The following is an 18,787-nucleotide window of genomic DNA, read 5'->3' as shown; positions in this document are numbered from 1 at the left end:
AACCCCAACATAAAAAGAGATGCTTTGGGAGGCTGAGGCGGGGGGATCACAAGGTCAAGAGATCGAGACCGTCCTGGCCAACATGATGAAATGTCTCTACTAAAAATACAAAAAAATTATCCAGGCCTGGTGGTACGCACCGTGGTCCCAGCTACTTGGTAGGCTGAGGCGGAAGAATCACTTGAACCCAGGAGGTGGAGGTTGCAGTGAGCCAAGATTGCGCCACTGCACTCCAGCCGCCAGACTCCATCTCAATTAAAAAAAAGAAAAAAGAAATGCGAAAAATGAAAAGAAGCAAGCAAAAAAGGAAGAGTAACCAGAGAGAGAACAGAGTGACCGGAACTAAAGGAGTTGCAAAAGCCAAGAGAAGTGTTTCAAAAGAAGCCAGATCAAAGAGACTGACAAGTGAGGGAGATGAGGCTGAGAGCCCACTTCATCTGGCAACACGAGGTCACTGCTGAACGTGAGAAGGCTGTTTTGATGGGGGGCGGGGCTGAAAGCCACAGTGCAGTTGGTTCCGAGGAGTCTGAGAGGGAATAAAAGGAGCAGTGAGGAGAGACTACTCGGTTTCCTGCGAAGGGGAGCAGAGCTGTGAGGCCAACGTGAGGTCAAAGCAGCACATTTTTCTAACGATGGAATACAGTATAGCTCATGTGAATGCTGACGTGAATAGTTCAGTAGTGAAGACAAAGTGATGATGTGGGGAAAAGGTGAAGGATTTGAGGAGAGATGCTGTATTATTTTGCTGGGTCTGCCATAACAGAGTGTCACAGATCGGATGTCTTAACAACAGAAATTTATTTAATCACAGTTTTGGAGGTTGGAAGTTCGAGATCAAGGTCTCGACAGGGTTCATGTCTTCTGAGGTCTCTCTTCTTGGCTTGCAGATGTTGGTCTCCTTTTGTGAGAAACAAATTCACCTGCCCAAACCCAAAGAATGGACTCAGAGACCCTGAGAAAGCGAAAGTGAGATTTTTAATTACCATGTTGCAAGATCAGGTGTCTGATGGGCAGGCACAGCCAGCACAGTTACAACAATCAATCAATTTATCCCTTAATGCTCAGGTCCCACTCCTGGTTCCTCAGAGGCTGAGTACTACAGGGTTACAATCTTCCCAGACATCACCTGTCAGTTATTGGGTTGGGGCTTTAGGTGTTTTTTGTGGGGGGGGGTGGGGGTGTTGTGTTGCATTTTGCTGCAGCCCACAATGCATTGCAATCCTAGTCGGCTCAGGGTCTCTTTAAGTATTTGACTTACAACCTCAGTGGCTGGGCAGGTTGATAAGAACAGACAAAGCGAGCTATTTTGCAAGCTAATAAACTTTCATCTTAGATGAAACTTTTTTGGTTCAGGTGAGGGCAACTAAGGAGATTGGGGCAGGGGGCCCCTGACAAGCAGGCATCAACTATCCAAGCAGGAGCCTCGTATATCCTGTTTTTTCTGTAGTTTGCTGACCTTAGCTGATTTAAGGCATTTTGTCTTGGAAACCACTGTATACATTGTTTCCCTCACTTCTGTCTTCATATAGTCTTTTTTTCTCTGCATGTCTGTGACCTAATCTCCTTTTCTTATAAAGACACCAGTCATATTGGATTAGGGGCCACCCAATGACCTCATTTAACTTTAATGATCTTTTTAAGACTCTTTCTCCAAATCTAGTCATATTCTGAGGTACTGGAGGTTAGGACTTAAACATCTAGATTTTGAGGGGAACACAATTTAGCCCATTACAGATGCCCTCAAATAGAAGAGGAGGGATGGGCTCCAGGCCAGGTTTTGGTAAAGATAAGAAATGGAAGGCATGGAGAACTGGAGGTATTTTGCTGAAGCCAGACAGTGAGTTTCAGAGGGTGCAGTGAATGTGTCTGGGGTCGAAGAGAACTTCATAAATGGGTCGGTTTAAGGGAAGAGGATCTAGTGACAAGGAATGATCTGAGAGCCTTGGGCCTCCAGTCTGATTGAGGTACAGGGATATGGGAAGAGAAGGCATAAATACTGGTGGTCTCTAATACTGAGATGGCAGGAGTGTGTCTGCAGTAAAAGGTGGGCAGCGGGTAGTGTGCGGGTTGCTAGCTGGCTGCTCTCCTGACAGCAGTGCCGAGTGGGGAGAAGGGGGAGGCAGCAGCATGAGTCAGGTGTCAAGTGCCAGGTGCTGGAATGCAAAGATGTGGCTTCACTAAGGGCCCGGAGAACCTATGGGAGAAGTGGGAGGAGTCAGGGAATTGTTCATCCTGATCCCCATGGAATCACCATACATTCAACACAGTAACTGAGCTGCAGTCCTTCAGAGCATAGATAAAAGGTCAAAACGTGTTGACTCCATCTGTGTGCGGGTGTGACTATAGAGTGGTGAGGATTATGTATAAAATGTTTTGTTTTTTATCAATAAGTCGCAGGGGGAAAGGTAGCATTAGGTTACATCAATAAGTTCTTTAGTGGTGCTTTCTGACATTTTGATGCACACATCACCTGGGCAGTGTACACTGTACCCCGGGTGTAGTATTTTATTCCTCACCAGCCCCCACCTTTTCCCCTGAGTCCCCAAAGTCTGATGTATCATTCTTACGCCTTTGTGTCCTCATAGCTTAGTTCCCACATATGAGTGAGAACATAGGATATTTGGTTTTCCATTCCTAAGTTACTTCACTCAGAATAATAGTCTCCAATTCCATCTAGGTGGCTGCGAATGCCATTATTTCATTCCTTTTTATGGCTCAGTAGTATTCCATGGTATATATAGTATATATATAGTATTCCATATACCAATAGTATTCCATGGTGTGTATATACATATATATATATATATATACATATATATATATATATACCATATTTCCTTATCCACTCATTGATTGATGGGCATTTGGGCTGGTTCCATATTTTTTCAATTGCAAATTGTGCTGCTATAAAAATATGTGTGCAAGCATTTGTTTTATATAATAACTTCTTTTCCTCTGGGTGGATACCTAGGAGTGGGATTTCTGGATAAAATGGTAGATATACTTCTAGTTCCTAAGGAATCTCCACACTGTTTTCCATAGTGGTTGTATTAGTTTACATTCCTACCAGCAGTGTAAAACTGTTCCCTTTTAGCCACATTCATGACAACATCTATTTTTGTGGGGGGGCATTCTTGTAGGAGTGAAGTGGTATCATATTGTGGTTTGATTTGCATTTCCATGATAATTATTGATGTTCAGCATTTTTCCATATACTTGGCCATTTGTATATCTTCTTTTGGGAATTGTCTATTCATGTCTTCAGCCAACGTTTTCATGTGTTTCTTTTCTTCGTTTGAGTTATTTGTAGATTCTGGGCATTAGTCCTTTGTTGGATGTGTAGATAGTAAAGATTTTCTCCGGCTCTGTGGGTTGTCTGTTAACTCTGCTGATAATCTATGTTGCTGTGCAGAAGCCTTTTAGTTTAATTCAGTCCCATCTATTTATCTTTCTTTTTCTTGCATTTGCTTCTGGGTTCTTGGTCACAAAGAACCTTTGTCTAAGCCAATGTCTACAAGGCTTTTTCCAGTGTTACCTTCTAGAATCTTTATGGTTTCAGGTCTTAGGTTCACATGTTTGATCCATCTTGAGTTGATTTCTGTATAAGGTGAGAGATGAGGATTCAACTTCATTCTTTTACATGTAGCTTGCCAATTATCCCAGCACCATTTGTTGAATAGCATGTTCTTTTCTCATGTATGAGTCCATTCTCATGCTGTTTTGAAGAAATACCCAAGACTTGGTAATTTATAAAGGAAAGAGGTTTAATTGGCTCATAGTTCTGCATGGCTGGGGAGGCCTCAAGAAGCTTACAATCATGGCAGAAGGAGAGAGAATGAGTGCTAAGGAAGGGGGAAGCCCTTCCTTTACAACTGACAGTAAAACTGTCAGTGCTCATAAGAACTCACTATCATGAGAACAGCATGGCAAAAATCACTCACATGATTCAATTATTTCCACCTGGTCCTGCCCTTGACACGTGAGGATTATTACAATTCAAGGTGAGATTTAGGTGGAGACACAGAGCCAAACCATAATCTATCATTCCACCCCTGACCCCTCCCAAATCTCATGTCCTCACATTTCAAAACACAATCATGCCTTTCCAACAGTTCCCCAGACTCTTAACTCATTGCAGCATGTACTCAAAGGTCCAAGTCCAAAGTGTAATCTGAGACAAGGCAAGTCCATTCTGGCTATAAGCCTGTAAAACCAGAGCAAGTTAGTTACTTCCTGGATACAACGAGAGCACAGGTATTATATAAATACACCTGTTTCAGATGGGAGAAACTGGTCACATGCAAATCCACAGCAGTGCAGTCAAGTCTTAAATCTCTGAAATGGTCTCCTTTGACTCCATGTCTCACATCCAGGTCACACTAATGCAAGAGGTGGGCTCCCATGGCCTTGGGCAGATCCACCCCTACAGCTTTGCAGGGTAGAGCCTCACTCCCAGCTTCTTAAATGGGCTAGTGTTGAGTGTCTGCAGCTTTTCCAGGAGCACAGTGCAAGCTGTCATTTGATCTATTATAGGTCTAAAGGATCATGGTCCTCTTCTCACAGCTCCACAGTGCCCCAGTGGGGACTCTGTGTGGGAGCTCTGACCCCACATATCCCTTCTACACTGTTCTAACTAAAGTTGTCCATGAGGGCTTCATTCCTGAAGCAAACTTCTGCCTGGACATGCAGGTGTTTCCATACATCCTCTGAAATCTAGGCAGAGGCTTTCAAACCTCAATTCTTGACTTCTGTGTACCCACATGCCCCACACTATGTGTAAGCCGCCAAGGCTTGGGGCTTGCACCCTCTAAAGCAATAGCCTGAGCTCTATATTGACCCCTTTTAGCGACAGCTGGGATGCAGGGCACCAAGTTACAAGACTGCACAAGGCTGCAAGACCCGGAGCCCAGCCTATGAAACCAGGTTTTCCACCTAGGCCTCTGGGCCTGTGATGGAAGCAGCTTTGTGGAGATCTCTGAAATGTCCTGGAGACATTTTCCCTATTGTCTTGGTGACTAATATTTGGCTCCTTGTTATTTATGCAAATTTCTGCAGCCAGCTTGAATTTCTTCTCAGAAAATGGGTTTCTCTTTTCTATTGCATTGTCAGTCTTCAAATTTTCTAAACTTTTATGCTCTACTTCTGTTTTAAATATAAGTTTCAATTCCAAGCCATATCTTTATGAGTACATGGAACTGAATGATTTTAAGAGCACCCAAGCCACCTCTTGAATGTCTTGCAGCTTAGAAATTTCTTCTGCCAGATACCTTAAATCATCTCTTTCAGGTTCAAAGTTCCACAGATCTCTAGGGCAGGGGCGAAATGCCACCCATCTCTTTGCTAAACCAATTCGGTTCCCAACAAGTTCCTCATCTCCATCTGAGACCACCTCAGCCTGGATATTGTCAATATCACTGTCAGCATTTTGGTTAAAGCCATTCAACAAGTCTCTAGAAAGTTCCAAACTTTCCCACATTTTTCTATCTTCTTCTGAGCTCTACAATTAAAACCTCTGCCTATTACCCAGTTCCAAAGTTGCTTCCACATTTTTGGGTATCTTTACAGCAGCGCCCAACTCTCTGCGGTGTCAATTTACTGTTTCAGTTCATTCTCATGCTGCTATTAAGAAATACCCATTACGGGGCCCGGCGCGGTGGCTCAAGCCTGTAATCCCAGCACTTTGGGAGGCCGAGGCGGGTGAATCACGAGGTCAACAGATTGAGACCATCCTGGTCCACATGGTGAAACCCCGTCTCTACTAAAAATTACAAAAAATTAGCTGGGCATGGTGGTGCGTGCCTATAATCCCAGCTACTCAGGAGGCTGAGGCAGGAGAATTGCCTGAACCCAGGAGGCGGAGGTTGTGGTGAGCCGAGATCGCGCCATTGCACTCCAGCCTGGGTAACAAGAGCGAAACGCCGTCTCAAAAAAAAAAAAAGAAAGAAAGAAATACCCATTACTCAGTAATTTATAAAGAAAAAAAGGTTTAATTACCTCACAGCTCTGCATGGCTGGGAGGCCTCTAGAAATTTACAATCATGGTGGAAGGCATCTCTTCACAGGGCAGCAAGAAAGAGGATGAGTGCCAAGTGAAAGGGCAAGCCCCTTAAAAATCCATCAGCTTCATGAGAACTCACGCACTTTTATGAGAACAGTATGGAGGAAACTGCCCCATGATTCAGTTATCTCCTTCTGGTCAAGGCCTTGACAAGTAGAGGGTTATTACAATTCAGGGTGAGATTTGGGTGAGAACACAGAACCAAAACATATCACCTTACATTATGTTCTTGTTTGCTTTATCAAAGATCAGTTGGATGCAAGTATTTGGCTTTATTTCTGGGTTCTCTGTTCTGTTTCATTGGTCTATGTGCCTGGAGTTATACCAGTACTATACTGTTTTGGTGACTATGGTCTTTGGTGACTGTAGTGTAGTTTGAAGTCAGGCAACGGGATGCCTCCAGATTTGTTCTTTTTGCTGTCTTACTTTGGTTATGAAGGCTCTTTTTGAGTTCATATGAATTTTAGGATTTTTTTTTCTAGTGCTATGAAGAATGATGGTGGTATTTTGATGGGAACTACATTGAATTTGTAGATTGCTTTTGACAATATGGTCATTTTCACAATATTGAGTCCACCTATCTGTGAGCTTGGGATGTGTTTTCCTTTGTGTCATCTGTGATTTATTTTAGCAGTGTTTTGTAGTTTTCCTTGTAGAGGTCTTTCACATCCTTGGCTAAGTATATTCATAAGTTTTTTTTTTCTTTTGCAACTAATGTGAAAGGGGTTGAGTTCTTTATACAATTCTCAATTTGGTCGCTGTTAGTGTATAGCAGAACTACTGACTTGTGTATGTTAATTTTGTGTCCTGAAACTTTACTAAATTCATTTATCAGTCCTAAGAGTTTTTTGAATGAGTCTTTAGGGTTTTCTAGCTATACAATCATATCACCAGCAAACAGTGACTTCCTCTTTACTAATTTGGATGCCCTTTTTTTCTTTCTCTTGTCTGATTGCTGTCTAGAACTTCCAGTCCTATGTTGAATAGAAGTGGTGAAAGTGGGCATCCTTGTCATGTTCCAGTTCTCACCAGGAATGCTTTCAACTTTTCCCCATTCAGTGCAATGTTCTGTTTGTCATAGATGGCTTTCATTAAGGTATTTCCCTTCTATTTCAATTTTTCTAAGGGTTTTAATCATAAAGCGATGCTGGATTCTATCAAATGCTTTTTCTGCATGTATTGAGATAATCATGGGGCTTTTGTTTTTAATTCTGTTTATGTGGTGTATATTCACATTTATTCACTTACATATGTTAAACCCTCCCAGCATCCCTGGTATAAAACCTACTTGATCATGGTAGATTACCTTTTTGATATGCTGTTGGATTTGGCTAGCTGATATTTTATTGAAAATGTTCACATTTATGTTCATCAGGGATATTGGTCTGTCATTTTATTTTTTCATTATGTTCTTCCCCGGTTTTGGTATTAGGGTGATACTGGCTTCATAAAATGGTTTAGGAAAGATTTCCTCTTTCCCTATCTTTTGGAATAGTGTCAATAGGATTTGATAACAATTCTTCTTCGAGTGTCTGACGCAATTCAGCTGTGAATCAGGTCCTAGATAGCTTTTTTTTGTTGGCAATTTTTTCTTTGCCATTGCAACCTTGCTGCTTATTATTGGTTTGTTTAGAGATTCTCTACCTTCCTGATTTAATCTAGAAGGGTTGTATATTTCCAGGAATTCATCCATTTCCTCTAGGTTTTCTAGTTTATGCACATAAAGGTGTTCATAGTAGACTTGAATAATCTTTTGTATTTCTCTGGTATCGGTTATAATATTTCCCATTTCATTTCTAATTGAGCTTATTCGGATCTTCTCTATTCTTGGTTAAACTCACTAATGGTCTATCAATTTTATCTTTTCAAAGAACCAGCTTTTTGTTTCATTTATCTTTTACATATATATATTTGTTTCAATTTCATTTAGTTCTGCTCTGATCTTTGTTATTTCTTTTCTTCTGCATGGTGTGGATTTGGATTTGGATTGTTAGTGTTTCTCCAGTTCCATGAGGTGTGACCTTAGATTGTCTACTTTTGCCCTTTCAGACTTTTTGATGTAGGCATTTAATGTTATGAACTTTCCTCTGCACATTGCTTTTGCTGTATCTCAGAGGTTTGACAGGTTGTGTCACTATTATCGTTCAATTCAAAGAATTTCTTTAAAATTTCTATCTTGATGTCAATGTTGACCCAATGAACGACTCAGAAGCAGGTTATTTAATTTCCATGCACTTGCATGGTTTTGAAGCTTCCTTTTGGAGTTGATTTCCAATTTTATTCTCCTGTGGTCTGAGACAGTGCTTGATACAATTTCGATTTTCTTAAATGTACTGAGACTTGCTTTGTGGCCTATCGTATGGTCTGTCTTGGAGAATGTTCCATGTGCTGATGAGCAGAATGTATGTTCTGCAGTTGTTGGGTAGACTGTTGTATAAATATCTTTAAGTCCGTTTGCCGCTGTTGTTGTTGCTTTCTGTCTCTGATGACCTGTCACTGCTGTCAGTGGACTGTGAAAGTTCCACACTGTTGTTACGTTGCCATCTATTTCTCAGGCCCAATAGTCATTGCTTTATGAATTTGGGCGCTACAGTGTTAGGCGCATATATGTTTATAATTGTGATATTCTCCTGTTGGACTAGTCTCTTCACTATTACATAATGTCTCACTTTGTCTTTTTAAAGTGCTGTTGCTTTAAAGTTTCTTTTGTCTACTGTAAGAATAGCTGCTCCTGCTGGTTTTTGATGTCCATTTGCATGGAATATAGTTTTCCACCTCTTTACCTTAACTTTATGTGAGTCCTGTGTGTTAGGTGAGTCTCTTTAAGGCAGCAGGTAACTTGCTTGGTGAATTCTTATTCATTCTGCAATTCTGTATCTTTTAAGTGAAGCATTGAGGCCATTTACGTTCAATGTTAGTATTGAGATGTCAGATACTATGCTATTCATCACAAGCTATTTGTTGCCCAAATACCTTGTTTTCTTAATATTGTGCTATTGCTATATAGGCACTGTGAGATTTATGCTTTAAGGAGGTCTGATTTTGGTGTATTTCTAGGGTTTGTTTCAAGATTTAGAGCTTCTTTTAGCAGTTCTTATAGTACTGGCTTGGTAGCAGAGAATTCTCTGAACATTTGTCTGGAAAAGACATTTTTCCTTCATTTATGAAGCTTCGCTTCACTGGGTGCAAAATTCTTGGCTGACAACTGTTTTGTTTAAGGAGGCTAAAGATAGGGCCCCAATTCCTTCTAGCTTGTAGGGTATCTGCTGAGAAATCTGCGGTTAATCTGTTAGGTTTTCCTGTATAGGTTACCTGATGCTTTTGCCTCATAGCTCATAAGATTCTTTGTCTTGACACTGATAACCTGATGACTATGTACCTAGAGAATGATCTTTTTGTGCTATATTTCCCAACTGTTTTTTGAACTTCTTGTATTTGGATACGAGAAGTATCCAAATTTGGATCACTAGCAAGGCCAGGGGCGCTTTCCTCAATTATTCCCTCAAATCTATTTTCCAAACTTAGATTTCCTTTCTTTTTTGGAAATACCAATTATCTTTGGGCTTGGATGTTTAACATAGTTCCCATACTTCTTGGAGGCTTTTCCATTTTTAAAATTCTTTTTACTTTGTCTTTGATGGATTAGGTTAATTTTAAAGCCTTGTCTTTTTTTTTGAGAAGGAATTTTGCTCTTGTTACCCAGGCTGGAGTGCAATGGCATGATCTTGATCTCGGCTCACCACAACCTCCACCTCCTGAGTTCAGGCAATTCTCCTGCCTCAGCCTCCTGAGTAGCTGGGACTACAGGCACGTGCCACCATGCCCAGCTAATTTTTGTATTTTTAGTAGAGACAGGGTTTCACCATGTTGACCAGGATGGTCTCGATCACTTGACCTCGTGATCCACCCGCCTCGGCCTCCCAAAGTGCTGGGATTACAGGTGTGAGCCACTGCGCCCAGCCCTAAGCCTTGTCTTTGAGCTCTGAGGTTCTTTCTTCTGCTTGTTTGATTCTATTGCTGAGACTTTCCATTTTACATTTCTCTGTGTCCTTGATTGCCAGAAGTTGTGATTGCTTTTTATGCTATTTCACTAAAAGTTTTCTTTTGTGAACATTTTTCTATATCACATTTTTTATTCCTTTGTTGGACTTTACTGCCTCCTTGATTAGTTTAATAATTGACTTTCTGAATTCTTCTTCTGACAATCAGAATTTTTGTCTTGGTTTTAATTCATTTCTGGTGAGCTGATCTTTTGGGGGATATTAAAGAATCTTATTTTGTCATATTACCAGAATTGTCTTTCTGGTTTCTTCTCATTTGGGTAGACTATTCAGAGGAAAGATCTGGGATTCCAGGACTGCTGTTCAGATTATTTTGTCCCATGCGGTGCTTCCTTAACGTGTGTTCTCTCCCTTTCCCTAGGAATGGGGCTTCTTGAGAGCTGAACTATCGTGATTCTTACAGCTCTTCTAGATCTAACCACCTGTGGAGCTACCAGGCTCTGGGCTGGTACTGGGGAATGTCTGAAAAGAGTTCTGTGATGTGATCCATCTTTGGGTATATCAGCTGTGCATATCAGCCCCTGCTCTGGTGGAGATGGCAGGGGAGTCAAGTGGACTCTGTAAGGGTCCTTGGTTGTGTTTTGTTTTGTTTTGTGCACTGTGGTTTTGTGTTGGTTGGTCTACAGCCAGTAGGTGGCACTCTCAAGAGTACATCAGCTGCTGTCCTACAGGGAGGATACCAAGGGACACCTGGTTAAGTATTCATGTTTCTCAGGTGGTGGGGATCTTTGTCTTTGGCTACCCGGGTCGGTGGAGAAAGACCCCAGATTGGGGCAGGGATAAGTGTGTCTCAGCTCAGCCTTTCCTTGGGCGGGGCTTGCTGTGGTTGCTGTCGGGGTTGGGGATGTGGTTCCCAGTCCAATGGAGTTATATTCAATCGCAAGGAAATTATGGCTGCCTCTGCTGAGTCATACAGGTCACCAGGTAAGTCAGGGGAAGTCAGTAGTCACATCATCCTGCTCCCACACAGCCTGCAGTCCTAAAGCCCAGTCTCACTCCCCCCATCCCCTGCAACAGCACCGAGTCTATTTCCAGGCAGCTGGTGACCAGGGCTGAGAACTTGCCCTAAACCTTGAGCCTCCCCATTGAGAAAGCAAGCCAACTCACAGTTTTTCAGTGTCTCAGGGAGCCTAGAGTGCTTATATCTAGTTTCTTTAAAGGATCAATGGATTCTCTTGGCTTTTCTGGTATTTATTTATTTAATATATTTATTATGTTTTCTTTTGTTTGCTAGTGATTCTAGTTAGCATTTTGTCTAATCTTTTTTCGAGGTTCTTAGCTTCCTTGCATTGGGTTAGAACATGCTTCTTTAGCTCAGAGAAGTTTATTACTCATCCTCTGAAGCCTGCTTCTGTCAATTTGTCAAACTCATTCTCCATCCAGTTTCTTTCCCTTGATGGTGAGTAGTTTTGATCCCTTGGAGGAGAAGAGGCATTCTGATCTTTGGAGCTTTCAGCCTTTTGTGCTGGTTTCTTCCCATCTTTGTGGATTTGTCTACCTTTGAGATAGGGCTTGCTCTGTCACCCGGGATGGAGTGCAATGGAGCAACCTCTAGTCACTGCAACCTCCACCTCCCTCCTGGGCTCAGGTGCTCATCCCGCCTCAGCCTCCCAAGTAACTGGGACTACAGGCACACACCACCACACCCAGCTAATTTTTGTATTTTTTGTAGAGACAGGGTTTCGCCATGTTCCCAAGGCTGGTCTCAAATTCCTGGGCTCAAGGGATCTGCTCATCTCAACCTTCCAAAGTGCTGAGATTATTGGCATAAGCTACCACACCCAGAAATGCAGTAACTTAGATTTTTATTTTATGTTCTTGCATATCCTGCGAAAATATAAACTCACCGAGAGCAAAATACACATATTAGTGTTTTGTAAGCACCACCCCCCCATTCATCCACCCCCCTCAGAATATGCTTAACAAATACTCTTGGAGTTTAATCCCCAATAAAGTGTTGATCTATCAGTGAAGAATCCATTCTCATTCTTATCTCACTGAAGAAAGGAATGCAAATCTATAAAGCAAAAAATTGATCAAACCAAAGATCCTCACAAGACCTTAGCTCTTAGAGCTTCTAGAATCAGCTATTGAACAACTATCAACTTGAGTGGATAGCTGAACCATAATCAGTTAAGAGAACTGCAGGTATATATTCCAAATGCAGGTATTTGAAGGATGTTGTTAATTGTCCCAAGTGTGCACTATTAATAGTATACACTCGTACATGAAAACACAATGAATGTACATCATTTTATTCCCTCAAACCCTGGGAAACAGATTACTGTGAATCTACTATTCTGCTCTCTTACCTGTGGTCACTTGGTGGCCACAAACATCTGTTCTTTTCTAGGTCTCACTGAAAATATCTACAAGTGGTAGAACTGAGACTTGCAGCTATAAACCTTGACATTTTAGCCACCAATAATAAAGGCAGCTCCTCCCTGCCCCACACTCTGCCCCAAGCTGAGTCCCTCAAGGGTGCTGTGTATTTCATGCAAATTTCCATGGCAGCAGCTCTAAGTGGGCCACACATAGTTTGCCTGAGCAAGGGGCAGAAGATCTATCCTCTTACTCCCAGCAAGCTGAGCCTCTCTCTCCTAACAACTAGTGTGGGCTGCCCCCTGGAGGTTTAAGAAAGCCTGTTACCTTCAAGGCAGGCTAGAGGGTCTAACTAGAGGCATCTCAGATGTTGAAACTGGCAGAGATCATCTGACCACCTGATCCAACCCTTCAGAAACGAGGATATCAAAGTTTGAACATAGAGAATCAACATGCACAGATGCAATAATTTTCAAAGAGCCCACCCAGCAACGTGATCACCAAGAAACTAACTTACTGCAGCTTTTAGAACTAGGGAAAATGGCTTTACATTATCTAATTAAGATTCAGGTTGTTCAGGAAGATTATTTCTTGATAGCATTTGCTGAACACCTACTATTGATAAGACCACGAGCTTCAAATGTGTATGTGTGCTATGCCTTGAAAAGCCATTATGTTTGGATATCAGTGATTTTCTCAGCTGCTAGGGTAATAATTGATTTCTGTTTTCTCTGAGAGAATCAATAAAGAAAAAGAAAAGGAGCCGGGCATGGTGGCTCACACCTGTAATCCCAGCACTTTGGGAGGCTGAAGCAGGCGGATCATGAGGACAAGAGATTGAGACCATCCTGGCCAACATAGTGAAACCCCGTCTCTACTAAAATATAAAAAGTAGCTGGGCGTGGTGCGCGCGTCTGTAGTCCCAGCTACTCGGGAAGCTGAGGAAAGAGAATTGCTTAAACCCGGGAGGCAGAAGTTGCAGTGAGCCGAGATCGTGCCACTGTACTCCAGCCTGCCCCCTGGAGACAGAGCAAGACTCTGTCTGAAAAAAAAAAAAAGAAAGAAAAAGAGAGAGAGAGAAAGAAGAAAGAAAGAAAGAAGGAAAGAGAAAGAAAGAAGAAAAAGAGAAAGGAAAGAAGAAAGAAAAAGGAAAGGAAAGGAAAGCCCAACACTATTAGAATTCTAGGAGACAGATTCCAGTTCTTCTCAACCGGTGAGTTTGAAATCAACACAAGCATCAAAGAGAAAGGGAAAAAAGGCATTGGCTTGTCACTGGTGCATATGCGATTCTTGTGCTCCCCTATAGGGGGGAAAATGATTTAAGATTTGTTATCATTTTTAAGCAACAACATACTCTTGAACTCATTTTGAAATAGCACGTTCTATTTTTTTAAGAGGTTGAGTTGCTGGACTCTATTGCACATTGACTTAAACTGAAAGTTGTCCAAACTCCTTTGAATAAGAGATTTAAAGATGAGGGCCATACCACTTTCAGAGGGAGCCTTTCCTTCTCAGTGGAACTAAGCGCCATTTCCAAAATATCTGGCTGGATCTTAAAAGTCATTCATGACAGGTGATAATTGATTACATATTGAGTTTTGCCAGAAACGCTAATGTCATTGGCATATAGAGACACAGCATTAACACAGTGTGTATGTGCAGAGGACTGGAACACAAATAGCAGGCTTCATAAATTAAATTTAATGTTTCGTAGCTCTTCTTTAACTAAACAAAGTAGGTGTGGAAATTATTTTAAGTTAAAATTTATTTCTGTGCAAAACAAAAACCAGTCTCTAAGTGTACGTGGGAAATAAAAAAGCAGAATTTAAGGTCAAAAGTAGCACTAATTGAACCTTAAAAGAACGAAAAGATGGTTGAATATTTTTAAAAATCAAATATTGAAATTTTAAATAATTTCAAACATGGGTTGCACACAAAATAATATTCACGATAATTACAACAATAACAATTACGCACGCACATACCAGTGAATAGAAAAATCGTCAGCCGGTGACTTTTAATTGGATAAATTGATCCACACAACTCATCTGAAACCTAATATCATCATTTCTATTTTACTGAAAGGTCAAATTTCCCCTGTCATTGAGAAAACTTTCTACTAATATGCCTAAAAAGAAAAGAATTTGGAAATAGATAAGGTAACTCATTGCGTTAGAGTAAAATTAAACTCTCACATTTAAGACGATTGAAATTCATTTCAAACATCTTCGGCTGCATTCTACCATTTAGAGCAGAAGTGACAAACCAACTGGCCATGGGTCGAATTAGGCCCAAACTAGCTTTATTAAGCCTACACCGTAGATTTTGTTTTGTTTTGTTTGCTGTTGTCATTTTTTTGTTGGTTTCTTTCTAAGACTTTTTTAACAGCCTTACAAAGACTATACAATTTATCAATTTATCCACAAGCTAACTGTTGTCATATCAGGCAAATTCATATATTTATAATAACTGGTTTTTATGTGCATTTTTGCTTGTTTTTATTTTGCTCTGTTTTGATCTCTGCTCTAAAGCACTTTATTTTTTAAACTGCCAGCCCCCATTCCTTTGAGGTTGTGAAATATATTCAGTGGCTCAGGGATTACCATTGTTTTCCACAAACTAGAAAAGGGCAGAAATTAGCAGAGCATCACAGGTATAAAGGTAAGCTTTATTTTCAAAAGCTGTCACCTCATGTGTATGTGTGAGTGTGTGCCTATACCCATAGATTATATACATAAGTGAAAATGCAATTTTTACCTTGGGCAATAGTCCACAAAACCTAGAAAACATCTTTCTAAAGAGTCTTAGAGGGATTAAGATATTCCTTAAGATTATATTCAGATTACTTTTAAAAAAAGAAAAGAAAAGAAAGAAATGCAAATTGAATGTAACTCAAATGAGCTCAGAAAGGTCTTAAAAGAGCTTTTTACTGTAAAGTCATTACTACCCCAGGATTTAAAATTTTTTAATCATTGACATGGATTCAAATGCAGACAAGAAAAAAACTTACCTTTGTAATATATCAGCTCTTACTTGATGCTTTACGGTAGCGAAGAAAACACATCTGGAATTTTAGAGAGAAAAAAATAGTCTTCAAATATTTTTTTTTGAGAGAAGGAAAGAAAAAAGAAAGAAGTGAAGGAGAGGAAGAAAGAGGAAGAAAAAGAGGGAGAGAGAACAGAAATGTTGCTTTATTCTAAAAAAAAAGGTATTAATGGCCAATCAATATTTCATTTAAACCTATGAGTAGGTGTGATGTGGTACTGACAAGAATGTATATTTTGTGTATTTGAAGTGGGGAGCTCTATAAATATTTATTAAGTTTACTTTTTCTGGATCTGAGTTCGAGTCCTTGATATCCTTATTAATTTTCTGTCTCATTGAGTCTAAGTCTCTATGTATCTGGGTGTTAGGATCGTTAGCTCTTGTTGTTGCATTGATTCTTTTACCACTATATCTTTGTTGCTTTAAAATCTACTTTCTCAGATATGAGAATTGCAACTCCTGCTTTTTATTTATTTATTTATTTTTGCTCTCCATTTGGTTGGTAAATCTTTCTCCATCCCTTTGTTTTGAGTCTTTGTGTATCCTTGCATGTGAAACAGGTCTGGATGTAGCATACCATTGGGTGTTGGCTGTATCTTTTGATTGGGAGATTTAGTCGATTTAAATTTAGGATTACTGCCATTTGATGTTAACGGGCTGTTTTATCCATTCGTTGATGTAAATTCTTCTTTATGTTGATGCTCTTTACTTTTTGGTATATTTTTAGAAAGGCTAATACGGGTTGTTTCTTTCTATGTGTAATGCTTCTTTCAGAAGCTCTTGTAAAGCAGGCCTGGTGGTAATAAAATCTCTGAGTACTTGCTTGTTCATAAAAGATTTTATTTTTCCTTCAGTTGTGAAGCTTAGTTTGGCTGGATATGAAATTCTGGGCTGAAAGTTCTGTTCTTTAAGGATGTTGAATATTGGCCCCCACTCTCTTCTGGCTTGTAGAGTTTCTGCTGAGAGATCTGCTGTAAGTCTGATAGGCTTCCCTTTGTGGGTAACCTGACCTTTCTCTGTGGCTGCCCTTAGTAATTTCTCCTTTGTTTCAACCCTGGTGAATCTAATGATTATGTGCCTTGGGGTTGCTCTTCTTGAGGAATATCTTTGTGGTGTTCTCTGTCTTACCTGGGGTTGAATATTATCCTGTTTTGCTAGTTTAGGAAAATTTTCCTGAATAATATCCTGAAGAATATTTTCCAGCTAGGATTCATTCTCTCCGTCACATTCAGGTACACCTATCAAACGTAAATTTGGTCTTTTCACATAGTCCCACATTTCTTGGAGACTTTGCTGATTCCTTCTTATCCTTTTTTCTCTAATCTTGTCTTCTCGTTTTATTTCATTAAGTTGGACTTCGACCTCTGATATCCTTTCTTCTGCTTGAACAATTCGAGTGTTTAAACCTGTGCATACTTCTCAGAGTTCCCATATTATATTCTTCAGTTCAATTAATTCACTTATATTCCTCTCTAAGTTGTCTATTCTCATTAGGATTTCATCAAACCTTTTTTCAAAGTTCTTAGTTTCTTTACATTGGGCTGCAACATGTTCTTTTAACTCACCGAAGTTTCGTATTATCCATCTTCTGAAGCCTGATTCTGTTAATGGGATGCACTCGTTCTCCATCAAACCTTGTTCCCTTGTTGATGAGGAACTGTGATCCTCTGTAGAGGGAGAGGCATTCTGATTTTGAGTATTCTCAGCCTTTTTACGCTGGTTTCTTCCCATCATTGTAAATTTATCCACCTGTCGTCTTTGTAATTACCAACTTTCAGATTAAATCTCTGAGTGGACATCCAAGTTGTTAATTCCCAGGGCCGAAATATGAGCAACCCACTGCGCTGGCCAAAACAGCGGCCTTAAGACTGATGGTGCTTTTCTGCCCGGGAATCTCCAGTCTGGCTTCCTTCTTGAGTCCGTAATAGGCAACTCTGCCTTCCCGGAGCTCCAAACCTCGGTCAGAAGGGGAACCCGTCCCGTTTACTCTGCACCAAGAGCTGCCGCGCCGAGGTGCCAGCAAAACCGCTGCGCCGGCCACAAGAGTTGCGCTGGTGACCCGTGCGGCTCCTCCACTGGGAATCTTCTGCTCTGTGAGCGACCAAAATTTGTCTGAAAGTGTGGCATCCTCTCGTTCTCTGCGCTTTCACTGGGAGCTGCAGTCCCGAGATGTTAGTGATCGGCCATCTTGAATCCGGCTTCCAGTTTTCAAATATTTTAAATTGGCACAGGATAGTTGCTTAAGAGTTTGTAATAGTAAAACATTTTTTAAAATATATAAATTTATTTATTTAACTTTAGGTGCATACTATATCTGGCATTTCTCCGCCTGTTATCCCTCCCCATCCCCCAATGTCTCTCCTCTACCCCCTCCGACTGCCCCATGTGTAATGCTCCTCTCCCTGTGTCCACGTGTTCTCATTGTTCAACACCCACCTATGAGTGAGAACATGCAGTGTTTGGCTTTCTGTTCTTGTGTCAGTTTGCTGAGATCCTCAGGTAAAACACCTCATCATTATTTAAAAAGCTGATTATACCTTCCACAGATTATACATCCTACAAATTATATTATTCCACAAATATTTATTTTCTGCTATATTGACCAAGGGTTTTTCAAATTCTTCTGCCTTCAAGGAGGTTATATTTGTAAAGCTTAGGACACATTCTTAAAATATTTGATTGCCTACGAAATTCCTTAGACTTTTCTCTTCACCAATTTAAGTTCTATTTGCTCTTTACCTTCCCCATCAAGTCTCTCTTGGTCACCATGGCTGAAAGTGAAAAACTGCTTTTCTTACTGCCTGCCCAGGCCACCCATTTAGTGGTTATTCAATGAGACTTTGTGGCAATTCTATTGCTTTAATAAATAGCATTTATATCTTGTCAATAAGCACAAAAATCTCTAAGTATTTGCAACATTTTCCTTCCTTTCCCTTCTAAGGAGGATTCTTTGTTACCCGGCCTGCCTGTTGAGTCCTAATGTGCTGAGCAGAGTAACACGACAAGATGAAGAACTTGAAAAGGAGAGAGAATGCTGTAGACTAAGCTACATAGGAAAAAGCACTACTATATTCTGACAATAAGAGGAAAAAATCCAAAAAGTAGGGGAAAGCAGTTGCAAAAAAGGGGAAGATAGTGAGTTAAATAGGAAATCCAGTTTGTCTAGAATTTGGTAGTAATAAGCAAAGGAACTTTTCAAAAATTTTCTAATTATCAGGAAATTTCTCCTTTGCTGCCGGTTAAAGAGACCTTCAGGGAAAGCTTGTTTTTTTGTTTTTTGTTCGTTTGTTTGTTTTTTGTT

This window comes from Callithrix jacchus, chromosome 7, assembly GCF_049354715.1.
Source record: "Callithrix jacchus isolate 240 chromosome 7, calJac240_pri, whole genome shotgun sequence".
Classification (NCBI taxonomy): Eukaryota; Metazoa; Chordata; class Mammalia; order Primates; family Cebidae; genus Callithrix; species Callithrix jacchus.
Note: the sequence above shows the minus strand (reverse complement) of the source record.